A 16,029-nucleotide genomic window follows, 5' to 3' on the forward strand; every position below is an offset into this window, starting at 1 on the left:
CACACACACACACAATCTTTTAAAACAGAATCTCTACTGAACATGGAGCTAAAATGGCAGCTAGCAAGGCTCAGTGATCTATTTCATCACCTTCCCTCAGTTCTTACGTTACGTGTGTGTGTGTGTGTGTGTGTGTGCGCGTGTGTGTATGTACGTGTGTGTATTCATGTTTATGTGTGTGTGTGTGTGTGTGTGTGTGTGTGTGGCATGTGAGTGTACATGTGTGTGTGTTCTTTGTGGTTTGTTTATTTTTCACTCAATGTTGTGTTTCTGAAATTCAAACACATTATATGTAACTTCGATTTCAATATGGCATTATGTTGTAGGGTCATGCTGTTGTTAATGTAGAGATTATTTTTGCTGACTTTACATATAGACATTTGGATTATTTATGATATTTGGTATTACAAAATTTATTGCTTACTGTGGATGTTCATGATCCTGTGCACCTGCATATGGTTTTCAGGTTATGTATGTAAGAGTAAACTTCATAAATTACAGGCACCTGACAGCTTGGGCTTAGTCTGCTAGATAGCATCAGCTGATTCCCAAAGATGCTTCCAGTCTTTGTTTGCATGAGTACAGTATGCCCGTTCCCGTCCACCTACACCCCACAATAACTTAACACCATCAGGCATTTAAAAAGCAGCCCCCTTGAGTCTTTTTGGCCCTGTGGTTTGGGTCCAACTCACATGACAGCCATTCATACCGTTATCCTCTCTGTTTGGGTGCCTTTCTCTGTAAATTCTCTTGACCACTTTTGGTTGGGATTTGTTCTCTCATTTCTGTTGCAAATGTGATCCCCCTGTAAGTATTTCGGCTACAGGTGACTGGTGACGGGTAAGCTGCATGTGTTACACTCCCGATTGGGCCTGGATCATCACAGGTGTGGTCTCTCTGCTGAACTAGAACTTGACGATGCATAATTGAGTATATTACTTTTCCTTCATGCTATGAGTTTTTAACTTTTTAAATCAACTGTTAAATAATTGTGTGTAGTAGAAGGCAATATGCCATCTGTGGAGAAAACAATATTTTATTCATATGCTAAAAGTAAATTAATAAATAAAAAATATAACAGACGATTTGGGAATTCTGGGAGGTATTTGCTTGTTGAATTTACATGGAAAAATAAACAGATTCCTTTCCAAAGAAATACTTTATCTTTTGAAGAAGAGAATCTACAAAACCAGATAAGACACAAAATATCTCAGAACTGAAATGAAGATTAATAGCGTTCACCACACCTTGAAGCTGGAGTGTTTTCTGTCTGTATTGTCTGTATTATTTTCATTGGCATTTCTGTGACCATGATATCTAACAGAAGCAACTAAAGAAAGAAAAGATTTATTTGGGATCAGGGTTTCTGCCCATCGTGTTATTGAAGGAATGGAGGGACTGCTCGGTTCCTGGTGGTGGAGCCTGTGGCAGAGGCTGCTCACACTACTGGGGACCAGGAAGCACAGAACAAGACAGGAAGTAGGCAGGGATAATGTGCTCCTAGGGACTTCCGTCCGCCAGCTCGACCCCACCTCCCACAGGTCCCACAAGCTTCCTAAAACAGAGACTTCAGCTGGAGACGGTGTAGCAACCATGAGCCTTGGGATCCATCTCAGATCCGAACAGATTGGTCGGGATACCGGTATTACAGCCAGCTTGTAATCAACAAAACTGAGCTTCAGAAATGTTCAACAGATGACCCAGGTTATGCACAGATCATGGCAGAGTCAGGGTCTGAACCAAAGTTTATGTTACATGGAGACTGCCACTCTCTGCTTACAGAGAAAACCTCGGACTCAGTGGATGTCCTACGTCAACAGAAGGCTGCGTCTCAATAAGCAACCCAGGCATATGCAGCCTATTAGAATTAACTGCAAGCTGTATACAATTGTAGCAGAATATGTATACACATTATTGATACATAATTTACGTCAGGGTTCTGCTTCTTAATTAGTCTGATGATTCCAAACTCTGGAAGTCTAGGGATGAAAATTCATAAAAGGAGTTTTATGGCTAATGTTAAAATACTCTAGAAAACCAAGTCATTAAAATAATGACATATTAGGAAACAAGCTGGAGTTCCCAAGGGGTAACACTTTAGGCCTCAGAGACACTCTGAGACGTCCAGTGGCACTTTTGGTCGTTACATTTGTAGGACTGTGTCTGCAGCCAGCAGGCAGACATGCTGTGAGCCACTCTACCATAGTTCACAGAGTGGACCCCAATGCTGACCCCAATGCCTAGTCTGACAATAAAGATGCATCATGCCCCCAAATGCCAATGGTGTCTAAGCTGAGGAATGACAAATGAACAGATAGACATTCACATCAGACCCAAGTGTCTACAGGAACACAATCTAATGCAACATTGTTCAGTCACTGCAACATCACAGAGGTCATAGAACCAGACTATTTGAAAAGGAAATAAAAGATAATTCTAAACTCATTTGTCACACCCACAAATGCATAAAAATGAAGACAAAAACATAGCATTAAAAACAAAAACAAAATATAAACCACAACCCGGGGACAATACATAGAATCAGAGAACAAAACAATATTCTTCATGTGCAAAGGCTTTTAAAATTCAGTAAAAAAAACAAAAGCCAATGAAGGAGATAGAAATGTCGTTAAAAATGCACATAGCAACAACTGAAATTACATATAATTCAGTATAAGATGGAAAAATTAAAATTGAAATTAGACTAATGTCTTACCTTTTGGTAAGAAACGAAGCCAAAACTCCACAATGTCCGATGCACGGGTTGTCGCATCCGGGCGCAGGGATGCGTCCTGCAGCGCTCTCTCACCCACGGTAATAAATACTGCTGTGTACGTGGGCTATCTGTTCTCTCATCTCGTGGGAAAGCTGCAGAGGGTGGAGAGGGTACACACAGCAGGTGTGGCTTCATAATGAATAGTCTACATTTGTGTTGCCCAAATGCTGGTTAAACAGCTTCCCTTTCTATAGACTGACCTTGTGTGTATAAATCTATACAAATCCAATCTTCTTAGTACAGACCACTGGCAGCCGCACCAGGGAATTGTATTAGCCACGATGATTTATCCGGCCCTTTAGACTATCATTTATTTCCCAGTAGAAAAACAGTTTAGAGTATCTCAGTATTTCATTATTCACCAATTTCCCCCTAAAGTCCATTAAAAGTTCACGTTTTAAAAATAAATGGGACAACCCTCCTACTGGCCGGCAAACATCCTAATGGCTTGGGTTGTGCTCATGAATGCTTCTAAAGAACTAGTTTTTGTGCATAGTACCAACATTCAGAAAGGAGCCTTGTTTTATTGGGGGTGGGTGGGAAGCAATCTCCTTCTATTTCTGCACATAAATTACCCCCAGATTCTTGCTTCAGCAAAGTGCTTGAACAGAGCTGTTAATATTCATCTTCTTTATAGGAATTGTGAATCCCAGGTGACCCAAGGTCAGGATGAGGATGTAGTCAGTTCTGCCTAGGGCTCAGATCAACTCTGCTGAGAATGAAGATACCCAGTGGACTGTATAGAGAAGACTTACAGACCACAGATACTGCACGTACTTGCCACCATAACTCAAAACCTGTTCTCTTCCATCTTCCCTGCAAATCAAATGTCAAGATAAGCCAACTATGACACCCTTGGCTCATTCAGGGCGCCTCCAGTGGTGGGTGTCAGCAGGAAAGAAGGCAGGTCTCAGTGAGCTAGCTTCTGGATGAGCCTACAAATGGTGAAAGCAATGAATCAGGTACAGAAGTGTTTCAGATGGCTGAGCAGATGGCTCTGGGGTTGAAGCAATCTGTGGGCACAGTGAGGAGCTGAGTCTGGATACCCAGGTAATATCTGGATAGGCGTGGTAGCCACCTATAACCTTAGCACCAGAGGGGCAGAGACAGGAACCCTAAGACAAGCTGGCTAGATACCTGATGTACAGACTCTGGGATCAATTATGAGACCTGGCCTCAATAAACAAAGTAGAGATCATCACTGAAAAATGGCATTTGACATCAACTTCAGGCCTCTGCATGCAAGTGTGCATGCGTGCACACACATACACACACACCTATACCTATTTGCACTAAGGTACACATACACACAAACACACATACATACACACAGTCACACATGCATAAGCACAGGTACATGCACATGCATACACATATGTATACATACACGCACACAGTCATGCAGATACATACAACACATTTGTACATATGCACACACATGCATATATGCACATATAAGTGCACACATACATGTACATACAAGTCCATGAGCATTCAAACTTGGGTACCATGCATAGAAACACATGCAAAAAATATTTTAAGCATTTTGGAAACAAAAGATATTTCCTTGTTGGGAAGTCCCAAAGCTGCAAGGAAGGAATCCGTTCTCCTTAGAACTACTTTATGTTTCTTGTTACATGTTATAAGGTTGCCTCTTTGCTCCCTGCTAATATTTCCTCTCACTTCACACTTTACATCACCCTTCAGCTCCAGGCATACTGGCTGTTTGTCAAACAAAACGAGCAGGCTAAATAATTTCTGAATGAATAAATGACCATGCGTTTATAAGTCAGAGAAACAGGGACTCCAGCGAGCAGTCGTTGCATCTTCAATCTGTATGGGAGAACCCCTAAAGAAGCAAGTCACTCTGTACACCAAACCCTCATCTGGGACAGTTGCGATGTCCCCTCACTCACTTTTGCTTAACACAAATTAGTGTTTTCTGCCTGCCTCCACTCTCTGGGCAGTTCTAACAATTCATGTGTAGCCATCTTATCAGTGACTTGGCAATTCTGAAACTGCCTCCCGTCTTTACAAACCAGTCCTGTCCCTCCAAGAATGGAGTGAGAATACGGGTTGATCTTAAGGTGAGACATGATTGGACAGTAGAGATGTAGGCAGGGAAAAGGCTAGGAAAACGGAAGAGGAGGAGATTGAGAGGATTCTGGGAGGAACGGACATGGAGGCAGATGCAGATGTTTCTCTCGGCGCATTTCTAGCATGATGAGGTTGTTATTATTATTATTAAGGGTTTTTATGGGTCTTTTTATCTCATATAGATGGGCAGTTTATATCCTTGTTCATTGGTTGTAAGCTTATTGTGTAGAGGGTTTGTGGGTTGAGAATTTAATATATAAACTTGTTTGACAAGTTACCGGGCTGTGGAGTCACGTTTGTACTGGGTGGCGGAGGAAAGGAACATATGCGAGTTGATGTTAAGGTGATACATCATTGTACAGTGGAGAGGTGAGTGGGGAAAAGGCTAGGAAAATGGGCGGGGGGGGAGGAATTTCAGGAGCAACGAAGATGGAGGCTGGAGGCAGATGTTTGTTTCTCTCGGCATCTCTTCATAAGTAAGGTTGTTATGAATGTTTTATAAGGAATGGAATTGTACAAGATCACCTGACTTATAAAGGTTAGCAAATTATATTATACCTATTGGATCAGAGTAGTTTGGTGTGTTCTTTGATGTGACTACTTAATTGAGTTAAAAGGGTGTAGTGGCGGAACACATAAAACCCACCACAGAGTTGGGTTGTGTGTGTGTCTTGACAACAGCACACCAAGGGGAAGTGAGTGAAATCAACATGCTGGGGCCGTCCTGTCCTCCCAGGACAGACAGAGACATCAGAGAGTGCCAAGTTAGAGATCCCAGTAGTGTCAGGTGGCCCTGAGTGGGAGCCAGCAAAGCACGGGATAAAAGGCTGAGCCATCATTTTAATATTTACTGCAACAGGTGGACAATCAATGTGTTGGGCAAGGATCCACTACAAAGTTAAGGCTACCACCTAAGAGTTAGAGAGCTTTATTTTCTAAGTAACAGGGGGCCAGCGCCATGTTGAGTTGCTTGATGTCTCAAGCACGGGAACCTTAAACCAAAGAAAAACAGAGGCAGCCTCTCCCGGCCGGCTGTGGTGTCCTGCCAGGAGATGTCAGAAGTCAGGCTAACACAGATTGAAATACTTTGGAATAAAATCCTAGTTTTACAGATTGTCTACTTACCAATTTGTAATTGATAGTAAGTTATTTTGTTTTGTGAATTACCCCGCTAAGACCATGTGGTTCCTCAGATGCTGGCTAGTGAGGATTTGTGGTTATCTTAAAACTACCACAAGATATTCTCTTAATGTAGGATCCACAGGAATTTGAGTTGATTTGTTGACATGACAGATTATTAGAAGCTTAAGAATAAGATCAATACAGTTTTTTTAGTTTATTCATTTGTTTTAAATAGTTTTACATTTCAATATGTGTGTGATGTTGAGCTTTGTGGTTATATTATTTCTCTGGGAAAGAATACAAGATACAAGATATTCTAGTTGCCAACAAAGGGACATTCTATTTTGGGAGAAAGGTTTTGTCTTTGTGGGGTTTATATTTGTTTATTTCTTTATTTCATCTATGTGAGAACACTATTGCTGTCTTCAGACACACCAGAAGAGAACATCGGATCCCCATTTCAGATGGTGGTGAGCCACCATGTGGTAGCTGGGAATTGAACTCAGGACCCCTGAAAAAACAGTCAGTGTTCTTAACCACTGAGCTATCTCTCCATCTCCTTGTCTTTGTTTTTTAAAAAAGTGTGATTTGGCTCTGTGTGCCTTCCAGAGTTACATGGATTAGATTTGATAGAGGTAGACCACCTGAAAAACTAAATTCAAAAGAATCAAACAAAACATATCTCCATGCTAAAATGTTTTCTGTTGTATTTCATATATATTACAGAATGTACAGCTATGGTGAAGCTTGTCATCACAATGCTAAACTGGCCTGACCCAGACATCAGAAACTGCAACAATTGTCAGTATGGCTTTCCTTCTTGAGGCCTGTCCGGCTTCCTTATAACACCCCCCTTTTTAAAATTCTCAGTACCCATATATTCAGCTTGAAGAAGCTATGAAAAGTCTTCACCTCAACTCCCTGGACTTTGGGGGGACGGTGATTATTGTAAGGTTATTTTTATAAAGAATTTAGAAACAGTCATAATTTAACACAGGGGAATTAGCCAGATTAATTTGTACAGCCATGATCTTCTTTTGGTAACTAAGCTAAAGTCATATCTTACACTGGTTGAAATCTTTCTAATTAATACAAAGTTAAAGTTATAATCTTTTCAGTGTTAGATAATTTATTTGATACAGATTTAAGGCTTATACAAAGTTTGTAGTTGACTAAACAATACTAGTTAAGGGCTGGATAACAAATTCATGGTTCTGAGTCAATAAAAGTGTGGTTTTGAGATATTTCAATTAAAAATGGCCAAAAGTATTCAAGGCTTAACAGTTCAAAAATGCTTTGTGTAGTTAGATGGTTTTCAAAAATGTTATAAATCCATAAATCATGACATATATTATTATTTATCTTTTGTTGAGACATATCTGCTCCTTATAGTTCCCCTTTGGTGGAATTAACAAAGAAATTGAACATCTCTACCTCCAGGTGAGGTATAACTGTGTGGCTAGGCAGCCACTGGGTAGAAACTGCCTATTTCTACAGAATAATACTGTGCAGAAAGGCACACATTATGCAGAATAGTCAACTGATAATCTTTGCAAAACCAAAATTATCAGCCCTTCAATATTTCTGCATTTCAAAGTTGGTCAGTGATCCTGGGCCAGAAGGCTGAAAACTTACTCTCACATGTTGCTAACAGAGGATGCTAGTGGATAATTGTCTATACCACCTCTCACTGCTCTAGAAACCATGTTAGGCTTCCTATGTTTTTAGATATTTGGCCACTCTCAGATTTCTAATGGAGTTGAAGACTAATTCAGTTTTATAGCCTACCCAAGCTAATTAACTTTAAGAAAACATAGTCATTTAGAATGTTTTCAAGTGGTAATAGTTGTATACAGCTATTAGAGGGAAAAGTATTTTTTAAGTAAACAGAAAGGGTAGTGTATGGGTTGATGTTAGGGTGATACATGATTAGACAGTGGAGCGGTAGGCAAGAAAAGGGCTAGGAAAACAGAAGAGGAGGAGATTGAGAGGATTCTGGGATGAACGGTTCTGATGCTTGATTCTGATTAAGTCAAATACCTGAATTAAAAGAGACAATCAGTGAAGATGGTTGGGAACCCAGCAGCTATGCTGAATCATAGTGAAGTCACTGTGTTGTAGACCCCAGCAGCTGTTTTACCCAGTCAGAGAACCTGACTATTCTGAGCATCCACAAATGTTACAGGAGTTTCCCTTATATTCTTAAGACGTACCTATTCTGTGGCAGTCAAAAAGGTGTAAAAGGAATAGACATAATTATCCCATGAGTAGAGAGAATGAAATACTTGTCAAACCATTTTGCTCAAATGTATACCTGTTATTAGTTTTTTTGTCATTAAGAAGTTAAAACATGGTGACATTTTCTTTCCCTGTCCTTCCCATTCCCTGTCCTTCCCATTCATGTGACCCCCATCACTCCCCTCAACTCATGGCCTCTTTTCCTCTTCTTCTTTAATTGTTGTTGTTACATGTTTTCAAACATGCACAGACATATAAATTCCACCGGCTGAGCATTGTGTGTATGTGTATGCTTTCAGGGTTGCCATTTAGGATTGATAAACTTATCCAGGGGCTTGTCTTAGTTATGGTTGCATCTCTGTGAGGAGACTCCATGACCACGGCAACTCTTATAAATAAAATATTTAATTGGGGCTAGATGACAGTTCAGAGGTTCATCATGGTAAGAAGCATGGCAGCATGCAGACAAACATGGTGCTGGAGAAGAGCTGGGAGTTCTAGATCTGGTTCAGCAGGCAGCTGGAAGGGAAAGAGCCCCTGAACCTGGCTTGGGTGTTTGAACCCTAAGACCACCTCTATTGACACACTTCCTTCAATAAGACCACACCCTAATGCCACCCCTAAGCGTTCAAAGAAGAGTCTGTGGGGGCCCTTCTCATTCACACCACCATAGGGCTCATCCCTGAAGTCGAGTTCTCTCTCTTTTCTGTCTGTCCGTCTGTCTGCCTGCCTCTCTCTCCGGCTATCATTAATTACCTGTAGTTCCTCATATATATTGTGTAAATGTCACACAGGTTACTAGAAATGATGCCTTGAATTGCTTTTTCTATTTCTTTCACCAAGGACATGCTTCATTTCTCCATTCCACATGCAGGACACATGTTCCGTGGCCACCATAGCATCACATGGAAAATGTCACCACTTCTCTGTGTGCTGTCAGGATCAGAAGGTGTCTCTGTCGACCAGCCGTTCTTTAGGAGCCCAGCCGTGCATTTGCTGGCACTCTGTTGCACGTTGCTCCCTGAGTCCTCGTGGGTCCGTTTGTGCAAACACATGGTGGTGACAGCACCTGTTTCCAGCCACAGTTTCTAGTTCTTTAATGACACAAGAGCCAAATATTTAGCTGATGCCAATCTTTGTGCAGGCAGCAGGCACTTTTGACAATAAAGATGGAAAACAATCAGCTCATCTCCTTTGGGCTGTTTCCAACTCCCCTGATTTTGTACAGCTGTAGAAACTTAGCAGTAAGTGCAATGATCATGTTCCCACATAGAGAACACAATGGTCGTGTGTCCACATAGAGAACACAATGGTCGTGTATCCACATAGAGAACACAATGATCATGTGTTCACATAGAGAACACAATGGTCGTGTGTCCACATAGAGAACACAATGGTCGTGTGTCCACATAGAGAACACAATGATTGTGTGTCCACATAGAGAACACAATGATTGTGTATCCACATAGAGAAAACAATGGTCATGTGTCCACATAGAGAACACAATGGTTGTGTATCCACAAAGAGACCACAATGATTGTGTGTCCACATAGAGAACACAATGGTCGTGTATCCACATAGAGAACACAATAGTTGTGTGTCCACATAGAGAACACAATAGTTGTGTGTCCACATAGAGAACACAATGATCATGTGTCCACATAGAGAACACAATGATCATGTGTCCACATAGAGAACACAATGATCGTGTGTCCACATAGAGAACACAATGGTCGTGTGTCCACATAGAGAACACAATGATTGTGTGTCCACATAGAGAACACAATGGTCACATTTGTAGTGTCTCCACGTGGCTACCTCGTATATGATTCGACATCCAACAACTTTGTGATGCAGGATTTATTCCATTGCTTATTCTGGGTTTTCTCAAAAGCACTTTTCACAACTGAGTCTGCCTGTATACTTGGGAAGTGTGTGCTCCACCTTATCTAACAGTAAGCCTCATGTCAGAAAGCACTGTGTCTGCTGTTTTTCAAAAGGTGCAGGGAGTGGGGAGGTGGCTTTGTGCAAGCGTGAGGTCCTGAGGTGGATTACCAGCAGCCATGTAAAAGGCTGGGCATACTTGTAATCCTGTTACTGCAGTGGTTAAAGACAGAAGGATCCCGGGGGCTCACTAGACAGCTAGTCTAGCCAACTGGTGTAAACCCAAGGTTCCAGTGAGAGTCTGGAAAATAATGTGACAGCTCCCAATGAACAACACCCTAGGCAGACCTCTAGCCTAAAATGCATTCATATCTACAAACACCAACACATCTGTCACAATATGTACATCTTTATCCACTTGTATACACACAGAGAGAGAGAGAGACAGAGAGAGAGACAGAGAGAGACACAGAGAGAGACACAGAGAGAGACAGAGAGTATATCTTATGCCTGTATGGATGTGCTACCTGTCAATAATAAGTCTAATGGCCTACAGTTTGGGCCGGAAATAGAAGGTGTGAAATCTGGGAGGCAGAAAGGATTCTGGGATAGATTGAGGTGTGGGAGACTCATCCGGGGAAGATGTGACAGGATGAACACACGGCACCTGAGCACAGGTAACCGGCCATGTTGTGGAATGTAGGGTAGAATAAATGGGTTGTTTTAAATTATGATGCCGTCAGAGAAGAGCCTAGCTATATGACCAAGGTATTTGTAAGTACACTTTGAGTGGGGTCGTATTTCTGGGGAAATGGGGCTGAGTGGAAGAACCAGACCAAACTTCTATAAATACTATTAATAGTGCCCAACTTGCAGTAGTTAGAACCCAAGCTTAGAGCCTAAAAACACCCAGGTGAAAGGGGAGGGCAAGTCCGACTCCCTGGACAGGAGGGCTTGATCTCTTAGGAAGAAGAAAACAAAGAAACAAGAAAGGAAGGAAAGAAGGGAGGGAGGGAGAGATGGAAGAAAATTTCCCACCTAAGGTATTTGTCTGCAGAGAGATAATACAGAAGGTGGTTTTTAAAATAATTCCCTACTGAATTTTAAAACAGAACACAAAAGTTGGGGCTTCTCACAGGGTATAGCACACCAACAGCTGAGTTACACGTGGGTTAAATCCAAACAATACAGCAGCAATGGAGGCTTCCGAGAGACCACAGCTTTAGGATAAGCAACGTCAGGTTCTCCCAAGCTTGGCATAGCATGTCAGCCCAGTCCTGTCCTGTGGGAATTACTGCTCTATGCTCATGGGATGCAGATTCTGCTGTGGCCAGAATCGGACGGAAGGTCTAAATGCCTCTCCCTGTAAACAAAGGAACAGGGGCCTGGCAGGTGCAGCACAGCATGTGAACTAAGCACAGCGCACACACTGAGACAGACACAGGCAGCTCCGTGAGTTCTAGACCAGCCTGCTCTGCACAATGAAACTAGGGAGAGACCCTCTCCTGAAAGACACAACCCCGTACAAAGGAGTCTAACATTAAAAATGACACTTTTTTCCTCAAAGGTTTTTGTTTAATAGTAAATAGGAATGTTCTTAGCCATTTAAAAAGTAAATACACATCTATGTTAAATGTATATAAAGATAAGGGGTATATGGGTATATTTATCCATATAAGGTGTGTTCATAATCAATTTGAAAGCTAAAAGCATTTCCCTGAAGAAAGATCTATTCTGCTAGTCAATGTAAGGAACCAGTGTTAGAGTCAGGGCAGGGTTGTTTGCATTTATCTTTCTAGGAGAAGAAAATCATCCAACTAAGTAATCCAGAGACCACTGGACAGGAGAAACATCTAAGGAATAATATTGTTATGTTAATATCTCTATTGCATGTTAATTATCAGCTTGGCAATACAGAACACAAATGCCTTTTTCCAGAGGAGATAAATAAGTCAAGTGTCATAGAGACAATGTGATACTGTCTTAAGTTTTAAAAGACAAGAGATTAATGCCAAATAAAGTCTAAATGTGACATGCCATCATAGCATTCAGCTGGATACAGTGACAGACAGTGGGCTGGTTAAAAGTTGCCACGGTTGGGGGCTGGCTACCCACAGTGAGGTAGGAGGTCAACACTGCTCTGATTAGCCAACTACTCTTCTTAGAAGTGGGGCTCCCACAGGAGAACTGATACCGGCTCAGCCTAGTGCATGATACATAACCCAGGCTGAGACCTCTGAACAAATACAATATTGATGAGAATATGCTTATGCACCGAAGTGGAAGGAATTTAAATAAAGTTGAATACAGAGAGTTAAAATTGAGAGGAAAGGGTACAATAAATTCATCCACAAAGATAATAAAGAGGGGAGAAAGAGTAAAAATTGATATAAATGTTTCAAGGGTACACAAATACTCATGCCTTTGATCACAATACTTGGGGAGAGACCTCCTGAAGACCTCAATTAGAGAAGAGAAGGTCAAAAATACCAAACAAACAGATAATATGTTTACTGATGTATTTACTGATCTCTCCAGTTGGGGACAGCTCTGAAAAATGACTGAGACAGAAAAAAAGAAAAACAAATAGTCTCCAGACAAAACTTCAGCTGTGTAGACAATAAATTTTGTCGCCTATACAATTTTCATAATTTATTATTTCATGAATGAAGATTTACATTGCAATTTAGCCATATGATCAAACTAACTTCTGAAGGAAGACAGTTGTCTTTCCCCTGCTCTAACAAGGAGCAGAAAAATCCTCTTTACTTGATCTGTGGGCACTGCACATTCTGCATTAGTGTCTTACAGAATTGTATACAGCCTGCGAAGGTTTGTGTGCTGCAGAATGGAAGGATCAAGCAACAACCAAGAATGCAGCCCTGGCAGAATTCACCAGGGGATGCTGAGATGCTGAGGCTTACTGTTCCAGCTCCTGCCTGATTCTACCTCAGACTGCACGAATGCTGTTTCCTCCAAACATCTGCTTCCAGACCATCTTCAAAACAGCCAGCTCACCTGCCCCAGCCTCACCGGTTCCCGTCAGAACCTCACTTAAGCCCCCACTTTCTCATCCAACAGAGACTGTTCAATAAACACTACAACTAGCTTTCTGCTGACTCAAGCATTTTCCCAATTTCCTTCGGGTTCCAAAAGAGGAATTCTTTGCCCCATTTCAGCAGGGAACAATTATGAGAAAGAAGACCATTGTTCCAGTCCCTTAAGTTGGGGTGGATGGTTTCAGTCCTTTTATGAGTCATAGATATGGTTTCATTTTAGGGGATGGTTTACAAGTGACTGTGGTTCTGTTCAGGGAGAAAATGCAATAGGGAGCTGAGACTCAGGCATTTCCTTCCATCTTTCATTTTCTTGTCTCTATTTTTTCTTTCTTTTTTAGATAAAGGGAAGGGGGGTTGAGAAGAAAAGGGATGGGAATATAGAATCATCTTATAGAAATAATAGAATAGAAACGTTAAGCTGCAGGTGCAAACACATATTTTTCTGCCTAACTGAAGTACACAGGGGTAATGGTGTTGCCAGGACCAAGGATGACAAATTGCTTTTGATTTGTATATCAACAATAATTAACTGGTACTGAGAGCCTGGAGCGCTGGAGTGAGAAGGATTCTGAGGTCACATTTGATCTCTGTGGGGCCACGAGGAGGGAATGAAAATCGCATCTGTGTGGGCCATTTGCTTCCCTGTCCCATCTTTAGCTACTTACTTTTGACGATAAAAAGCTAAATGCTTTTTTTATTGGAGGGCGAAAATGAAGGTCCTGCTATAAGGTGAGAGAGTGACTGAAGATATCAACCTCTTGATGGATTTCTCCAAAGCATCCCAAGGATTCACTTGGCTGTAGCCTGCTCCATTCAGAGCAGTCAGAACAAGGCTTTGGGGACAGTAAGAAGCAAGCTGGTGATTCCCATTCATCATAGGTATCTGGACTTCCATAACCCTCAAGTCCCCATTGAATGCCTCATGAATGATAGGCTCAGGGTTAGGATTTGTAGCTTAGCATTTGTAAAACCTGAATGACCTTTGCTAGTTTAGAGGCACACAAGACAGAAAAAGGTGATAAGAATCTAAGGGGCTTAGGAGCACGGGAACTAGAATTTGAATCTTCCCACACAGATGACCACAAAGCTGGGTGTCATAGCTGCTCCGTTGTGATTCCACAGAGCCGAGGCAAGTAGATTTCCACATATCAGATGTCTCTTTTGAAATGGCACGAGCTGTCAATAATCATTGCCCAGATACATTAATCCCTCAGTGTTTAAAAATAACAGCATTCTAACCATCTTATCTTTTCTTCCTGTGCTGGCTGGGGTGTCTCTACAAAGGAAATTTGCCTGTCTAGTAACTAACCACTCGGAGTTATTATTTGTATTAGACATATGGGATCAGCGATACTTTGTGTCTACTTCCAGAAGGCGGAGTTGGGGTGGGAAGTGGGGGGTGGGGAGCTTCACATTCTTCAAAGTGAGGTCTTGGTTCTGCTTCTTAGAATCATTTTGAATTCACAGATAAGAACATATGGATACTGTGTCAACCCACTGCTGCTCAGCCGCCCTGCACTCACAGTGTCCAAATGTAACAGCTGTTAACATCCCTGGACTCAGGACTTCCGTCCTCAGTAGTCACCCTGTGTACACTTTGAAAGGTGTCTTGTCCGCTCTTCCCTGGAGTCAGCATTCCTAAGCACTCGAGAATTTAGCATTACCAAGTCAGGCATTGTTTCTAGGACTTTTAAAAATGCTTTTAAAGGAACTGGAGTGACATTCTATTGTCAAGAAGAGCACCTGCTGTTTTTCCAGAGTATCTGAATCCAGTTCCCAGCACACCTTTCAGGAGTGTCACATCTTCCTTTGACTCCAGCTCCAGGGAATCCAAGGCCTTTGGCCTCTCCAGACACCTGCACTCAAGTGCACATACCAAATGCAGACAGACAGATAGACAGACAGACAGACACACACACACACACACACATACATACACACATACACCATGCAATTAAAATGAATAAAAAAAATCTGAAGTGGCTATTTAAAAGCTTTTATAGTGCAAAAAGATGAAAGGTAAGAATGTAAAGTATCCATTTTCAAAGTTCAATTTGAAGAAAAAAGGTATATTCAGGAAGAAAATGCTTCGTCTTTTTTTCCCACTCTATTTCTTTCTTCACCTTTTGTTTACAAGTTACTAAATTAAAATATATATTTCTTTTTTCGAAGTATAGTGACGTGGTTATATACATTACAATGCCACTCTCTTGTTACTAAGGAATTAGGAATAGGAACCCAGTACAAAGGTGTAGGTATGTCTTTCCCCTTATCACTTACCGTTGTTTATAAGCACAAGTCCAGTGCACCACTGCAGAGAGCCAGTCTGCACCCTCAGCCAGTCTGCACCCTCAGCTAGTCTGCACCCTCAGCCAGTCTGCACCCTCAGCCAGTCTGCAGCCTCAGCACCCTCAGCCAGTCTGCACCCTCAGCCAGTCTGCCCCTCAACCAGTCTGCACCCTCAGCCAGTCTGCACCCTCAGCCAGTCTGCACCCTCAGTCAGTCTGCACCCTCAGAATGAGCTCCGTAGTCATCCTTGAAAGCGCACATGTAGAAGAAGAAGAGACGCCAGTGGGTGTTACTCTTGCCTCTACAGATTCCCCGTTGTCCGGATCACTAAGATTCAGTGAAGGCATTGCAGTTCATCTTAGCTGAAGTACTTGGACCCCCTGTGCAGCTCTTCTCTAGTCTCTTGCTTCTCCACCACTGATTTCATTACATCACCCTCCCCGATTTTGGCTTTAGCATTGTTAATGTGGATCATTGCTGGAGCAACTGAGAAATGGTGAGCCTTCTCTTCTAGCTCAGACATTGGCCTTTATCTGACCAGGTTCCATGGATTTTCATGGTTCC

The sequence above is a fragment of the Micromys minutus genome, assembly GCF_963924665.1.
Source record: "Micromys minutus genome assembly, chromosome: 2".
Classification (NCBI taxonomy): Eukaryota; Metazoa; Chordata; class Mammalia; order Rodentia; family Muridae; genus Micromys; species Micromys minutus.